This window comes from Salvia splendens, chromosome 4 (assembly GCF_004379255.2).
Source record: "Salvia splendens isolate huo1 chromosome 4, SspV2, whole genome shotgun sequence".
NCBI classification, from domain to species: domain Eukaryota; kingdom Viridiplantae; phylum Streptophyta; class Magnoliopsida; order Lamiales; family Lamiaceae; genus Salvia; species Salvia splendens.
In genome coordinates this window covers 37,800,573-37,817,418 of record NC_056035.1, presented here as the reverse complement: position 1 = coordinate 37,817,418, position 16,846 = coordinate 37,800,573, and the positions used below count along the sequence as shown (strand labels likewise).

General features: G+C 36.8%; 1 long non-coding RNA gene across 5 annotated transcripts; it reads right to left on the bottom strand.

Moving 5' to 3' along the window:
* Nucleotides 1–10,678: 10,678 nt before the first annotated feature.
* Nucleotides 10,679–14,692, bottom strand: LOC121799855. 5 transcript variants are annotated; one of them, XR_006050378.1, is made up of 11 exons: nucleotides 14,139–14,408; nucleotides 13,981–14,046; nucleotides 13,620–13,699; nucleotides 13,238–13,318; nucleotides 13,006–13,047; nucleotides 12,866–12,907; nucleotides 12,609–12,681; nucleotides 11,671–11,757; nucleotides 11,294–11,407; nucleotides 11,069–11,122; nucleotides 10,679–10,958 (listed from the first exon to the last, which is right to left on the bottom strand). It is a non-coding gene; the product is annotated as an uncharacterized LOC121799855 (long non-coding RNA). The 5 variants fall into 5 exon arrangements; XR_006050381.1 differs by lacking the exons at nucleotides 13,981–14,046; nucleotides 14,139–14,408 and adding an exon at nucleotides 14,452–14,692; XR_006050379.1 differs by having other exon boundaries at nucleotides 13,006–13,059; nucleotides 13,981–14,408.
* Between the last annotated feature and the right edge of the window lie 2,154 nt (nucleotides 14,693–16,846).

Genomic DNA, 16,846 nt, shown 5'->3' with positions numbered 1-16,846 from the left:
CACATGGTGGGTTTTTTTTATTTTAGGAATGTAATTATATAATTTTTAATTTTTAGGATTTTAATTATGTATATTTTTTATTTTTAGTAATTTGTAATAGTATTTTGAATGCATTTTAATATTATGTAAATATTTTTAGTAATTGAACTATTTAAATTGAATAATAGAATGGTGAGACCCATGAATAGCGTAAGAGCATGCGCCTTGCGGAAGAGCAGTAAATTGAAAATGAATAAAGGTGGGTCCGGGCCCACATCCGTGCTCTTGTGCAACAGCATGGATGTGGATGCTCTAATACTCTCTCCGTCCCATTCTAAGTAAATCATTTTTGGGGGATGTCCCACTCTTATTGACACATTTCTAAAAATAAAAACATCATTATTTATACTTTTTCACTCTTTCTTACTTTTTTCTTTTCACTTAATTCACAAAACAACACTATATACAATCTATGGTCGAAATAGAAATACTCCATTTAGAATAGGACGAAGGGAGTAGATAGAAGAAGAGTGGAGTATTTAGAGATATGATAATGTACTCAATAATTTTTTTAGAAAATAGATTTCAGCTACATTTTGTACGTGTAAACCCTGCAACAAAGCCGGAAAATCGACGCGCCTGCGATTTATTTTCTGGCAGCTTCCATTTGTGGCGCTATGCAATAAGGCCGCTATTTCTGGCGCATGTGGCGACTGCAAAATCGACTCTTATTTGTAAATTGTAATGGTCTTATATCCTAAATTTTGAAATTTATCAAACTTATTTCCAATCTTTAATAATATATCAATTTTATTTAATATTTTCTAATTTACAAATTCTATCTCAATCTTTTCAACTTTAACTTATTTTTCAATTAATTATTTCTTATATAAAGTAAAAATTAAATATTAATATTATTTTATACAACTAATTATTTAGAGAAAACTAATAGGTCATATTTGAAAATATCATTGCATGATTCCATCATTGGTGTAAAACTTTTATAGAAATTGATAAAAGCTAAATGATTAGTAAAATTAAAAAAATATAAGGATATAACGATATAATTATTAAAGATTCGAGATTAATCAGACAAATTTTAACTATCCAAATAAAATTGACAAATCACTAAAATGTGGATAAATTCTAGTATCATTAACCCTACTCATTTTTATCTAAAACCAAATGTAAATCTATCTTAGTAATTTTACGCATAAAAGCGGTGTTTTGTGTCCATTTGCAACTGGACATCTCATACGAATTGATTGAACAAAAAAGGCTTTCATTTTCTTAAAATTGGACCATTCACATGGCATTTTGTTGGTGAAATTGGTTACCATCCTTTAAATTGAGTCACATGTTGGAATAATTGAGTGAACAATTACATAAAGCTTTATATGATGATTAACCAAGAACGACGGAGAATGAGTATAAACTGTAGAGCGGAAGCGTACCTTGATCCATAACGAATTAAACGGTGGAATTGCTTTGCAGCGGCTATGGATCTTCTAAACGATCAGAAACGTCCTTCACAATAATCTGCCGAGAGAATACAGAGATATTGAACGTTCTTCTGACGTCTAGGGACCATAACCATAGCTTATATTTATATTAAATATAAGACCCTTTATTTTCTATTCGGCCCCTCATCAAATAGAAAATCTCATATGGTATTTACACTTATTTCCATAACAAATAAATACACTTTAGCCCAAACTTTAATCTTTAATAGATCACTTTAATTGGACAACTGAAAGATAGCCATGCACATTAAATTAGTCATGTGGAAGCCCAAAAATTCCAACAATCTCCCACTTGGGCAACACATGACACCAAATAAATGTGTACAAACCGAATGAGCGCTCAAAAGTTCTATCACATAGTGTATTTCCGAACAATATTATTATCAATCATATCAGCATAGGACTAAAGAGGCAGTCACCATATTTTTTCATGATTAAACTCATCATTAATCACATATGCAAACATAATCAACAACAGATCAATTATGGAGTGTAGCATGAAAATTTCATGCAAGGTGATCATACATGCATATTTCCAACTGGTCCTCCAAAATCCTTAATGAGATCAAACCCAAACCAAATAACACAAATAATGGACAAAACATAATACTTTATTTCTGCAGAGAATAACATGAGTTTTATAACTGCATGTTCAAAAACACAATATAGAGCAATAATCAAAATTACTCCCACTGAACGGAAGTATCCTTAAACAACATAACACTCATTTGGGCTACATGCCCATGAAAGACCTTGAGTGTTAGTCCTTTAATGAACGAATTTGCTATCAAATGCATTCCCTCATGCTCTATAGGCATTTGTCCATTCTGAACTTTAATTTACAACCAAGAAACTATGACATAGCAGAGCTCTTGTTGTTTGGAATACAATACTGCAGGGTTATTGTCACAACATAACTTTAGCGGTCTTTCAATACCTTTAATAATATGCAGCTTAGTGACAAAATTTCACAGTCATATTCAATAACTAGATGCCCAAAACAAGTTACGAATTATGTTGTCATGGCAGAAGTAGCTACAAGTGTTTGCTCAGCACTTCTCCACGAAATGGCTCTACAGCCAACAGACACACGTAACATAAAATGGATCCTTTACTGTATTGGCATCTAACAAAATCAGAATCAAAATGCATAAAGATCTCTCCAAATGATCTAATTTTCTGTATGCGAGCATGTAATGCTCAGTTCTCTATAAATATCCCGTAACCCGTTTTGCTGCTTCCTAATGATCCATATCGGATTATTGAGATATCTGCCGAACATATAAATAATTAAAACCAAATTGGGTCTAATACACACATTAGATTACCAATCGCCGAAGCATATGGAACCTTCTGCATTTTCTAAATCTCAAGATTTATCTTAGGGCACTGAATGAGACTAGGTTTGTCTCCCTTAGTCATATGGGTATTTCTTTAATGGACATCTCATACGAATTGATTGAAAAAAAGCGGTGTTTTGTGTCCATTTGCAACTGGACATCTCATACGGATTGATTGAACAAAAAAGGCTTTCATTTTCTTAAAATTGGACCATTCACATGGCATTTTGTTGGTGAAATTGGTTACCATCCTTTAAATTGAGTCACATGTTGGAATAATTGAGTGAACAATTACATAAAGCTTTATATGATGATTAACCAAGAACGACGGAGAATGAGTATAAACTGTAGAGCGGAAGCGTACCTTGATCCATAACGAATTAAACGGTGGAATTGCTTTGCAGCGGCTATGGATCTTCTAAACGATCAGAAACGTCCTTCACAATAATCTGCCGAGAGAATACAGAGATATTGAACGTTCTTCTGACGTCTAGGGACCATAACCATAGCTTATATTTATATTAAATATAAGACCCTTTATTTTCTATTTGGCCCCTCATCAAATAGAAAATCTCATATGGTATTTACACTTATTTCCATAACAAATAAATACACTTTAGCCCAAACTTTAATCTTTAATAGATCACTTTAATTGGACAACTGAAAGATAGCCATGCACATTAAATTAGTCATGTGGAAGCCCAAAAATTCCAACAATCTCCCACTTGGGCAACACATGACACCAAATAAATGTGTACAAACCGAATGAGCGCTCAAAAGTTCTATCACATAGTGTATTTCCGAACAATCTTATTATCAATCATATCAGCATAGGACTAAAGAGGCAGTCACCATATTTTTTCATGATTAAACTCATCATTAATCACATATGCAAACATAATCAACAACAGATCAATTATGGAGTGTAGCATGAAAATTTCATGCAAGGTGATCATACATGCATATTTCCAACTGGTCCTCCAAAATCCTTAATGAGATCAAACCCAAACCAAATAACACAAATAATGGACAAAACATAATACTTTATTTCTGCAGAGAATAACATGAGTTTTATAACTGCATGTTCAAAAACACAATATAGAGCAATAATCAAAATTACTCCCACTGAACGGAAGTATCCTTAAACAACATAACACTCATTTGGGCTACATGCCCATGAAAGACCTTGAGTGTTAGTCCTTTAATGAACGAATTTGCTATCAAATGCATTCCCTCATGCTCTATAGGCATTTGTCCATTCTGAACTTTAATTTACAACCAAGAAACTATGACATAGCAGAGCTCTTGTTGTTTGGAATACAATACTGCAGGGTTATTGTCACAACATAACTTTAGCGGTCTTTCAATACCTTTAATAATATGCAGCTTAGTGACAAAATTTCACAGTCATATTCAATAACTAGATGCCCAAAACAAGTTACGAATTATGTTGTCATGGCAGAAGTAGCTACAAGTGTTTGCTCAGCACTTCTCCACGAAATGGCTCTACAGCCAACAGACACACGTAACATAAAATGGATCCTTTACTGTATTGGCATCTAACAAAATCAGAATCAAAATGCCTAAAGATCTCTCCAAATGATCTAATTTTCTGTATGCGAGCATGTAATGCTCAGTTCTCTATAAATATCCCGTAACCCGTTTTGCTGCTTCCTAATGATCCATATCGGATTATTGAGATATCTGCCGAACATATAAACAATTAAAACCAAATTGGGTCTAATACACACATTAGATTACCAATCGCCGAAGCATATGGAACCTTCTGCATTTTCTAAATCTCAAGATTTATCTTAGGGCACTGAATGAGACTAGGTTTGTCTCCCTTAGTCATATGGGTATTTCTTTAATGGACATCTCATACGAATTGATTGAAAAAAAGCGGTGTTTTGTGTCCATTTGCAACTGGACATCTCATACGGATTGATTGAACAAAAAAGGCTTTCATTTTCTTAAAATTGGACCATTCACATGGCATTTTGTTGGTGAAATTGGTTACCATCCTTTAAATTGAGTCACATGTTGGAATAATTGAGTGAACAATTACATAAAGCTTTATATGATGATTAACCAAGAACGACGGAGAATGAGTATAAACTGTAGAGCGGAAGCGTACCTTGATCCATAACGAATTAAACGGTGGAATTGCTTTGCAGCGGCTATGGATCTTCTAAACGATCAGAAACGTCCTTCACAATAATCTGCCGAGAGAATACAGAGATATTGAACGTTCTTCTGACGTCTAGGGACCATAACCATAGCTTATATTTATATTAAATATAAGACCCTTTATTTTCTATTTGGCCCCTCATCAAATAGAAAATCTCATATGGTATTTACACTTATTTCCATAACAAATAAATACACTTTAGCCCAAACTTTAATCTTTAATAGATCACTTTAATTGGACAACTGAAAGATAGCCATGCACATTAAATTAGTCATGTGGAAGCCCAAAAATTCCAACAATCTCCCACTTGGGCAACACATGACACCAAATAAATGTGTACAAACCGAATGAGCGCTCAAAAGTTCTATCACATAGTGTATTTCCGAACAATCTTATTATCAATCATATCAGCATAGGACTAAAGAGGCAGTCACCATATTTTTTCATGATTAAACTCATCATTAATCACATATGCAAACATAATCAACAACAGATCAATTATGGAGTGTAGCATGAAAATTTCATGCAAGGTGATCATACATGCATATTTCCAACTGGTCCTCCAAAATCCTTAATGAGATCAAACCCAAACCAAATAACACAAATAATGGACAAAACATAATACTTTATTTCTGCAGAGAATAACATGAGTTTTATAACTGCATGTTCAAAAACACAATATAGAGCAATAATCAAAATTACTCCCACTGAACGGAAGTATCCTTAAACAACATAACACTCATTTGGGCTACATGCCCATGAAAGACCTTGAGTGTTAGTCCTTTAATGAACGAATTTGCTATCAAATGCATTCCCTCATGCTCTATAGGCATTTGTCCATTCTGAACTTTAATTTACAACCAAGAAACTATGACATAGCAGAGCTCTTGTTGTTTGGAATACAATACTGCAGGGTTATTGTCACAACATAACTTTAGCGGTCTTTCAATACCTTTAATAATATGCAGCTTAGTGACAAAATTTCACAGTCATATTCAATAACTAGATGCCCAAAACAAGTTACGAATTATGTTGTCATGGCAGAAGTAGCTACAAGTGTTTGCTCAGCACTTCTCCACGAAATGGCTCTACAGCCAACAGACACACGTAACATAAAATGGATCCTTTACTGTATTGGCATCTAACAAAATCAGAATCAAAATGCCTAAAGATCTCTCCAAATGATCTAATTTTCTGTATGCGAGCATGTAATGCTCAGTTCTCTATAAATATCCCGTAACCCGTTTTGCTGCTTCCTAATGATCCATATCGGATTATTGAGATATCTGCCGAACATATAAACAATTAAAACCAAATTGGGTCTAATACACACATTAGATTACCAATCGCCGAAGCATATGGAACCTTCTGCATTTTCTAAATCTCAAGATTTATCTTAGGGCACTGAATGAGACTAGGTTTGTCTCCCTTAGTCATATGGGTATTTCTTTACTGGACATCTCATACGAATTGATTGAAAAAAAAGCGGTGTTTTGTGTCCATTTGCAACTGGACATCTCATACGGATTGATTGAACAAAAAAGGCTTTCATTTTCTTAAAATTGGACCATTCACATGGCATTTTGTTGGTGAAATTGGTTACCATCCTTTAAATTGAGGCACCCAACCCCCCTTAATATCCATGTACAGTACATGGATCAATTGGTCACTAATAAACACACCTCCTTCGTCAAAATATAAAAGTATCCAATGGCCTCATTTAATGGCCACCAACTGTGACAATAATGTGAATCACTTTTACATTGATTTTCCTTTAGGTTTGTGCATTTCTTTTTGAGTGATTTATCAGAGACTCATTTTACTGTTAATTTAATGGAGTATTGTACAACATGCCTTCGGCGTGAACGCTATGGACCATAGTATCAAACATAAATAAGAAATTTAAACTGTTTTTTTGCACATTAATTTTAGTATTTTTATGATAATTATCACTTGTTTATGTGAATTTGGTTTTTTGTTTATGTAAAATGAAAAAGTGATCGTTTTCTAGGGCAAACAACATAATGTCTCTAGCCTAATCTAAAAGGGTACGTACCATTTTGGCGCTAAAGGACTGATCAAATACCTTTTACTATATAGTCAATTTCAAATTTGGATTCTGAAAAATAAGTTTTTTCACGTTTTAATTAGATCTATCAACAAAATTATCGTCACTCTCGGAAAAAAAAATCGTATGTGGTCTTAATTTTTCTTTTTTCCACAAGCTATAAAAGAGCAGAAATGCATTTCATTTTTCTATTTCATGTGAATCACTCCATACCCTCTATCCTCTTTCAGTCCATCTTTCTATATCACAAATATCGTTGTGTATCGGACATTTATTCTATAGGGAATACCTGTGTACTGGAACATGTATTCTAATTATATATTTTTAGCATACTATTCTAAGAGTGTCCACAATGGTGGCCTTCAAAGGCCACCATTTGTGGCCCGGCCACCAATTGTGGCTCCCATGTGGCCTTTGTAATGGCAAATGTAAAAAAGTCAATGCAAATTCAAAGGGCCACCAAATGTGGCCCTCTAAAATGTTGATTTTTTTTTTTGCTTTTTTTTAATGTTATTTTTTAATTTAATTTAATGTTATTAAATTTTAGTAGATTAATAATTTGGATAATAAAAATAATTTAATAAAGAGAGAAGTAGAGACAAATTTTCGTCGTACTATTAATATGGGAAAATTCTACAACGAAAATATTTTAAAAACACAACATAATAATAAAAAGAAAAAAACGCCACCGCTTCCTACTCGGTGGCGTCGTCGTTGTACTTCTCGCCACGCTGATCACCACCGCCTCGGCACCGCCGGTGGCCGGCTCTCTGTCTCCACCTCGCCCGCCGCCGGTGGGCCCATGCTCTCTGCCGCCTCGCCCCCCACCGCCTCGCCTTCCACCGCCGCTGCCGCCTCGCCTCCCACCGCCGCCACCTCGCCCCCCACCACCGCCGGTTCGGCGACCCCCGGTGGGGGCCTCCATCTCCACACTACCGGATGTCGGGGTCGCCGGTGTACCCATCAACTGTTCCCATGTGAATCTATCAGATTCAGACAGAGGAGACGGGGAGTATTGGAATTGGGAGGATTGGAATTGCTGGGATGGGTTGTTGATCGCGTCCATATTCGGTCGGTAGTCCCCGAACCCCGATGGTTGGCGAACCAAGTTCCTCTGCTGGGATGGCTGGACCCGGAATTGGGGCGAGTGCGGACTCCACGTCTGATTGGGGAAGTTGTCGTATCCCGAGTCTCCATACCCCGGGGAATTACCATCTCCACCTTGCATTTTTTGTAGTGTTTGAGAGTGTAAAATGAAGGGATTTGAAGTGTAGAATGAAGTGAAAAAATGGAAGTGAGAGTGTATATTTATAACAAAATTTCGAAAAAAAAAAAAAAACTAATTTCCGCGGCCCAGCCGCGATTCGCGGCCTTTGCAATGGGAGGGCCGCGGCTCACACGGCTCAGCCGCGTGAAGGCCGCGGCCGTGGCTCAGCCACGATTCTCGCCTCACCGCCCCGGCTCTCGGCCTTTGCAATGGGGGGCCGCGCGCCGAGCCGCGGGCCGCGGCTCCCCCATTGTGGACACCCTAAGCAAATTTCAATTAATAAATAATTTTAACTAATTAATAAATTATAGTGAAAAGTAGTTTAGTGAAAATTATTAATTTTAAAACATATTTATAGACGTGCATTTTCACCTTTTACTACTCCCTCCGTCCCTCTTAAGATGACACGTTTTATTTTTTAGTTTGTCCCAACTAACATGACACATTTCTTTTTTCAAAAATTTTCTCTCTCCAATTAATACACTCAACTAATTTTCCTCACTCCTATTAAATTATTCATCTTTCTTTCCTTCTCTATTTTAATACTTACACTCACATTTTCTATCTCCAATTAATACATTAACTCATAATTCCTAAAATCTCGTGTCGGCCAAGGAATGTACATCTTAACCAGGACGGGGGAGTAGAACACAAGAGCAGCAGAAAAGTAAAGACTTCTTCATATGTACTATATTTTTCATTTTCTATAGAAATATATGGTGATAGTTTTTCTAATTCAAGAACTTAGAAAGTACAAAACTTATTTTCAATGAACAAATTTGAAATCCACTCTTTGTAAATAATACTTTTTTTAATTAAATAAATAAATTATAATTAATTATAAAATCATAAAGAACGAAAAAACAACACAGAAAAACAAATTGAAAAGAAAAATAGAGGATACATATTTAATGCAAATGTCTAACTTCAGGGTAGTTGTAAAAAGATACCCAATATTTGAATTTTTCTAGAACATGTCCCACAAAAATTTGGACAAAATTTCCCCTGTGTTTTCTATAAAATGATAACAAGACATATACTAGAAACACACTTTGTCAGCAGATTAGCACTAAAATTTGGCTTCTTTACTTCAACAGATTTCAAGTTTAGTTTGGATAAAATCGAGAATCTATTTGTTCTGAAAGTTTTGCATGGCCTTTTTAGTGAAAATTGAAATGTTAGTTGAATTTTACAATTATCATAATGCTTGGCATTTTCTTTGAAACACTAAAACATGGAGATAAAATTGAATATTTATTATCCTTAAAACAAAATAATATGAAATCAAACCAGAGGATTCATGGGATTATTAAAGTAAAAATACAGTTACTACATTGTTTTCCTTTTTTGGAATTATTTTTACTTGATATTAATTAAGGGTATATTAGTATGCATTACACTGAAAATGAATATTTAGTTCCATTTTTTTTATATCCAGCTAATTCCTTTTATTAGTAGTGTATTGGATGGGCTTGAGCTTGATGGACCATTAACTTGTTTAGCATTGGATTGACTTTTATATATTGTTTACGTAGGAAAGCTATGAATATTCAGCAGGAAATTGGTGGTTCTATTATCTATAGGAAGTAATTTTATGGAATATACTAAAATAATACTCCCTCAATCCCTTAGAAATATGTCATATTTCTTTTTTCGTCTGTCCAATATAAATAGTCCATATCCATTTATGACAACCCTTTCTCCTTCTCTTTTACTTTATTATTTATGGGCTTCACTATTCATTACACAATTTCAACTACTTTTTTCTCTCTTATTTTACTAATTATGTATTAAAACTTGTGCCAATACTAAATGACATATTTCTATGAGACGGATGGAGTATAAAAAAAAGACTGTTAAACAATATTAATATTAGGTGTTTTGTAATGTACTACTCCCTCAGTTCCATACACTACAAAAACTTCGCCGTTTAATGGCGGAATAATCCGTCACTAATCGTCAAATTTCTGTCACAAAACAGTGTTAGTGACAGAATACAGTCGGATACAAGCTGTAATTAAAAAGCTTGTCAATAAAAATTTTAGTGGCAGATTTTGCGCGTCATTAAAATTACAAACATCAATACTGACGAATATGCCGTCTCAAAACTTATTGGTGGTTGTGGTCATAAGCCCATATTAGTCACAGATTAGGCCATCACTAATTATTGACGGCGTATCCGTCCCTAATTATGTGCTGCCTATTCACTAGTTGGCGACGGCATTTTCCGTCACTAATTTAGATTTTGGATTTTGTTGTATTTTATCCATTATTTTATCTGAATATTGAAATAAACCTCAAACAAATAACTAATAAACATAAAATCTACAAAAGTAACATTAACCTTAAATATTTTGACAAATTGCAATAAAAGTTGGTTGTTAAAACAATTAGCAAAAGTATGAAGTTCAAAAGGAATACATCATATCAAGTTTTTAGCTAATTTGTACTAATACATAGGCTAATTATATCCCAGCAGAACCATCAATAGTGTGACTTGACTTGAGGACATCATGAGTTGCTTCACCATCTCTTGCATCATTGCAAATCATTTTCCATCTTTGAAAAGAATTCATATTATAATTGGTAACTGAAAGGCCAAATTTCAGAAACTTAGTAATCGAAAGTGATTAACATGATGCATATGATTGATGATTGAAATATATACATGTAGAGGTGAACAATAAGTTTGCCACATACCTCAGCCATATATGAAACTAGATGTAAGTTTCCAATGTAATTTTTCCGAGCCACCTGAAAATTAGAGCAATTTATAGTATCAGTTAATTAGTAAATATACGAAATTTCCTCAATAACAGCTCTTCTCGGTTAAACACAACAAGAAAGTGAAGTTTTAACATTATACATAGTTATGTAAAAATGCATGTTATATAAATACAAACTGATAGGATGGATTAGAAGTACTTCGAGTCTTGAGAAAAGATGATCAGCAGGTAGGAGATCATAGGCATGCTGAACGATTCACACCAATCATGATGGATCCCAAAGTCCTCGTTCATAGATTATGGGAATTGTACACTGGAACAAAAGAAATGAAAACTGGAAGATGCTGACTGAAATTTCTTTAGCAAATATAGCCACTAGAACAATTTACAATCACTACATGATCAATGAAACACAAACATAACCAAGAAGAAGTTCTGGGAATCATAGGTATCAACTCTTGTTTACATGATCAATGAAACACAAACATAACCAAGAAGAAGTTCTGGGAATCATAGGTATCAACTCTTGTTTTCACAAATGCAATTAACACAAGTAACATCAAACCAACAGTTTACCTTATGAATAAATACCATATATGCAATTAAGTCGCCAGAACAACGATCTCGTGATTGATCTCTTGCAGTTGCAGTGCACAACTAAAACTGTTTCAAAAATTAAGAAACAAACTCAGGCAGTCTATCGTCATGGTATTCTTTTCGCATTTTAGATGAAAGAATTTGATCAGAACTACCAAAAAATGCATTTAACATTTCTCAGTGTATTAAGGATGCTTGCTGACTATCTGTACCTAACTATAAAGTAGCAACCTAGCAATCCTTGAAATTAGACATACTGCTAGCACTTCATCTTATTTATTTCTATTATAATTATCATCATTGATATGAAAATCAGTATAATTCACATAAAGTGATGACCGATTCATATTAGATAGAGAATCTTGTGACCGAAAACTCACACAACACACTTCTAACCTGAACTGGCACCTGATCCAAATCACACAACACACAAATACGCGAACAAGAAGAATCAAATCAATGCTCACACGTAATTGTTTTTCCCTATTTATCCTAATGCATTGGTTACTTTTAGTTAGAAAACATATAAATAAAGACATTTGGGTTTTACTCTCTGCAAAAAAATCTCATTTCCTTTATATATTTACTGTTTTCTTTGCATTCTTTTCACTATAATTTCCTGTTTATTTTCCCTTTAAGGCTCCAGCACCTCAATTTCTGCATACAGTTGAGAAAACATGCAGAAGATGGATAGAACTTACCGAGGAGACTAAGAAGAAATCTTACTGCAGTTATACCAAGCTGATTAAATTTCTTTTTTACATCTGATAATTTCATTTGCTTTAGGAAAAAAACATCAGCTCTTTTTAAACATCTGTAATCATTAACACTTATTTATGATTTAAACGAAATCAGATGTTTATATGTATATATGTTTATTTTGTTTTTATTACAGAAATAATAAAAAAGTTAACTACCTGGTTATTCTTAAAGGGACAAGTTAGGTCACCTCACCATGACTGTTGGTATATCTCTCACGTATGCAGATTCCTGACAATTTGAAGGTAGTCCACAATTTAAAGTAATGCTGATGATTCAGTACAAGATTAAGTAGAGAAATAGAAATTGCTCATTAACTGCTCATTCAAGAAACAGAAATTGATCGTAAGATGACATTTATATGCAATCAAAAGAAATTGAATCTGTGATTTAGTATTTTTATTAAATCATTTACCCAGAGGTACATTTCTTGATTCACGTTCTCCATCAGCACTTCCTATAATCATAACATCACCAACAAAAGTTATCTCTAAGATGTGTGTGTGTGTGTGTGTGTGTGTGTGTGTGTGTTTATATATATAATGTACTATGTACCATCCTCTTGAGATTCTCGACTTGCTCTTGAATAAGCTGAAACTAAAATAAGAACTAATAATTAGTTAATAAGATGGATATTTATAATTATAAGTGATGTGGAAGAGAAATAGTATTCAGTTTCACTTTTCGAGCTCAGACTTTATTTAGCGAGAGCTCGATGTTGTGCTTGAGCTCTCGCAGCTCTTCGTAGCTCAGGAGGTTGAATCGACTATAAGGTAAGAGAAATTACTTCACCAATAAGAGTCTTCCCATTCCAGTCAACCTCGGCTGAATCAATCTCCAAACATGGACTTTGAGAATCAATCAAATTCTGTAACAAGCAAGTAGAAGTGAGATACTTCATGGACCTACTATGCACTAAGCTGTGTTCTCACACTGCAGGTCTTTCTATCTACTATTGAACCAGAGTGAGACTGTGTTATTTTTTAAGAAATATTAGCAGAGTCAATTAACACAATTACTAACTAGATTTTCATCTCATAACATGGGAAGGGCTATTAAGATCATAGCTCACTATGTTGACAAGAACTGCGGAGAATCAAAGAAGTACAATTAGGTAAAGGTCAATTTGAGTTTCTCTATTAGCACCAAATCCTGCTGAAAAAATGTACCTGTAGTGTACAGTTCCACCAATTCTCTGGAGTATTTCACTTATACCAGGATAGCCAGATCTATAAGCATCAGATAGTGGCTGCAAGGTATTTCAATACAAGATCATTTAGTATTTCTAGACTGTTTTACAATTGAAGTTTTTGAAAACAAATCAGAAAATGATTTAACAAAGAGAAGGATTGATAACATAAGAGAAAGTATTGCAACATTCTAGTATAACGCCATTTACTGGAGATGAAACTTCACTGCAGGAATGTGAGGCTACAAAATACAGAAATGGTGAGGAAATAAGCAGAGATATGTACGGCAACTTGGTAGGAAACAACCATGATCACTTCATAACACATTATCTAGACTTACACATTGATGGTGAAGCTAACTCCCTAGTTAAGTCGGAGCTACAAAGTAAGGCAGTAGAGAAATCGCCTAGGAAGAGTTAATAGACACTTGTTAAGGAAAGTGTGAAAAGAGAAGGAAAAGGAAGGTTTGAAGTAGGATTGGAGCCGGTGGACATTTACATGAATCCCAACATCAAGACGAAGATCGGGAACCAGGTGAGCTACAGGCTAATAAATGGGAAAGCGGCAATGTCATTGTTGGCTAATGATGACTTCCCGCAGAGAAGTGCTATTTACACAAAGTATCAAGTGTGGGAAACTCGCTAAAAGGTCGGAGAGATGGGCCGGAGGTTCTGCACTGCACTGATAGGAGCTGCTTTCCAGAATTTCACAGACACACAAACAATAAAAGCCCTAATTCAAACGAAATAAAATCCAGAGCACACATAAACAAACTAGTAAGCATTAAATTGAAAAATGAAAAAGTATATACTTAGGGTGTCCACTATAGGGGGCGGACAGCCCCCTCCCACCGCCGCCCCCCTTCTCGAACCGCCGCGCCGCCGCGTCAGCCGCGGCTACTGCAATAGACAGCCGCGGCTATAGCCCCACTCCTTCTCTCTCTGCCACCCTCAGCCGCGTCCTCGCCCCGCACGCGGCGATTCCGCGTCCGCCGTCCCTCCCCTCACCCGCCGCGTCCACCCCCGCGGCGGACACCCTTCCCACTATAAGCCGCCCCGCCATCGCCCCGCTCGCGGCTATAGCCGCGTCCACGTTATAGTGGACGCTCTAAGCACCTGAGTTGGAATCACCAATAAGAGAAATCGGCGAGTGAGAAAATAATAGAGAGAGAGAGTAATCGAGGCTTCTTCGCGACGTTCCGACACAAGCTTCGCCTGGGCATCTCCAGTGACTTTCGCCCATCAATAGCCCAGCTACAAACTCCTTCTGCCACATCATCAGCACTAAAAATCCTCCTGTCACATCATCAGGATAAGCAAATAGCCCAGCATATTGCCTAGCCACATCACCTCTAATTATATAAAACAAATAATTGACAATCACACAAAATACGGAATTAAATTTACGACACAGATACGGGAAAATCCAATTATTTTATTTAAATTTTAAAAAAAGTACATTTAAAAAAATTACATAATTAAAAAAAATAACGCCGTGCAATCCTCCGCGCCCACAACTCTTCAATTAAATCCTTTTGGAGTCGAATATGAGCATCCGTTTGGCGCATGTCGGCATGTGCTTGGAGTAGGCCGGCTTCATCGTGCGGGACCTCATTTCGTACGTTGGGGGCGGCTATGCCGTGGCTTGGACCGGCTTCATTATCGTCGTTGGCCCAACTAGTCAGTCGTACACCTTCATCTTCGACAATCATGTTGTGCATGATAATACAGACGTACATTATATCAGCAATGCAGTCGATATTAGTGTTGCCCACGGTTCACGAACCGGCGGTTCCGGTTCGGAACCGCCGGTTCCGGTTCGGTCGAAGGCGGAACCGGAACCGAACAGTGAGGCTATTTCACGGTTCCGGTTCCGGTTCGAAAACTGGCAGTTCCGGTTCCGGTTCGGAACCGGCGGTTTCGCGGTTCGGAACCGGCGGTTTCGCGGTTCAGTTGTATTTTTTTTTTTTTTTTGAAATTTGGATTTATACAACAAATTGGAACAAGACAATGTATAATTCAAATAGAAATATGGAATAATATTTTTTTTTTGTTTTATCAATTGAGAAAGAAAGACAACTTATAGAACTACGGGAACAAGTATAAAGTGTATAACAATGCTTAATAAGAGTAGCACTTGAGTAATTAAATGGAAGCACAATAGCACAAATGAGAAATTGGAGACAAAGAGAGAGAATTGTGAGATTGAAGAGAGAAACTCTTATTAACACAAGAGTAGGGTAAATGTAAATGAGGATAGAGGGGGGTATTTATAGATAAAAATGAGGGGGGAAATGGAAGAATTCGAATTTGAAATTTGAAAAAAAAAATTGAAAATTTCGGAAAACCGGTGGTTTTGGCGGAAAACCACCGGAACCGCCAAAACCGCCGGTTTCCGGGACAAAACCGCCGGTTCGGTCAACGAACCGTCTGCAAAAGCTGCGCCATTGTCGCCTCGTGTTCCGCGCCGCATCGAAAGCCACTGAACCGGCGGTTAACCGCCGGTTTTCACGGTTAACCGCCGGTTAACCGACGAAAAACCGGCGGTTCAGGCCGGTTTTGCCGCTGAAAAGCTGCCACCGGCGGCCCCATCCATGACACCTTGTTTTACGCGTCCGAACCGGCAGTTTTGCCGGTTAACCGGCGGTTCCGAACCGTCCGGAACCGGCGGTTCGGTGACGGTTCCGGTTCGAAAAATCTTGAACCGGAACCGGACCGCGGTTCCAAATGCGACGGTTCCGGTTCGAGAAAATTGTCACGATCCGGTTCGGAACCGGAACCGGTGGGCATCTCTAGTCGATATGCCACAAATGCGTTGGACCCCTAATTACCGCCCATCGAGACTGGAGCACACCAAATGCGCGCTCCACGTCCTTGCGCGCCGTCTCCTGGCGTTACGCAAAGTAGGCATTCCTCTCATCCGATGCGCATCTGATCGTCTTCACAAAGACGGGCCACCTAGGGTATATCCCACCGCCAAGTAGTAGCCCATATCATGCTGGGTCCCGTTGGCGACAAAACTGATGACCGGACCGACGCCCTGGCACTGCTCGTTGAAAAGGGGCGACGAGTTGAGGACGTTGAGGTCGTTGTTCGACCCGGCTATCCCAAAATACGCATGCCAAATCCATAGCCGGTAGTCAGCAATGGCCTCCAGGATCATCGTGGGATTCTTTCCCTTGTAGCCGGTCGTGTAGAACCCCTTCC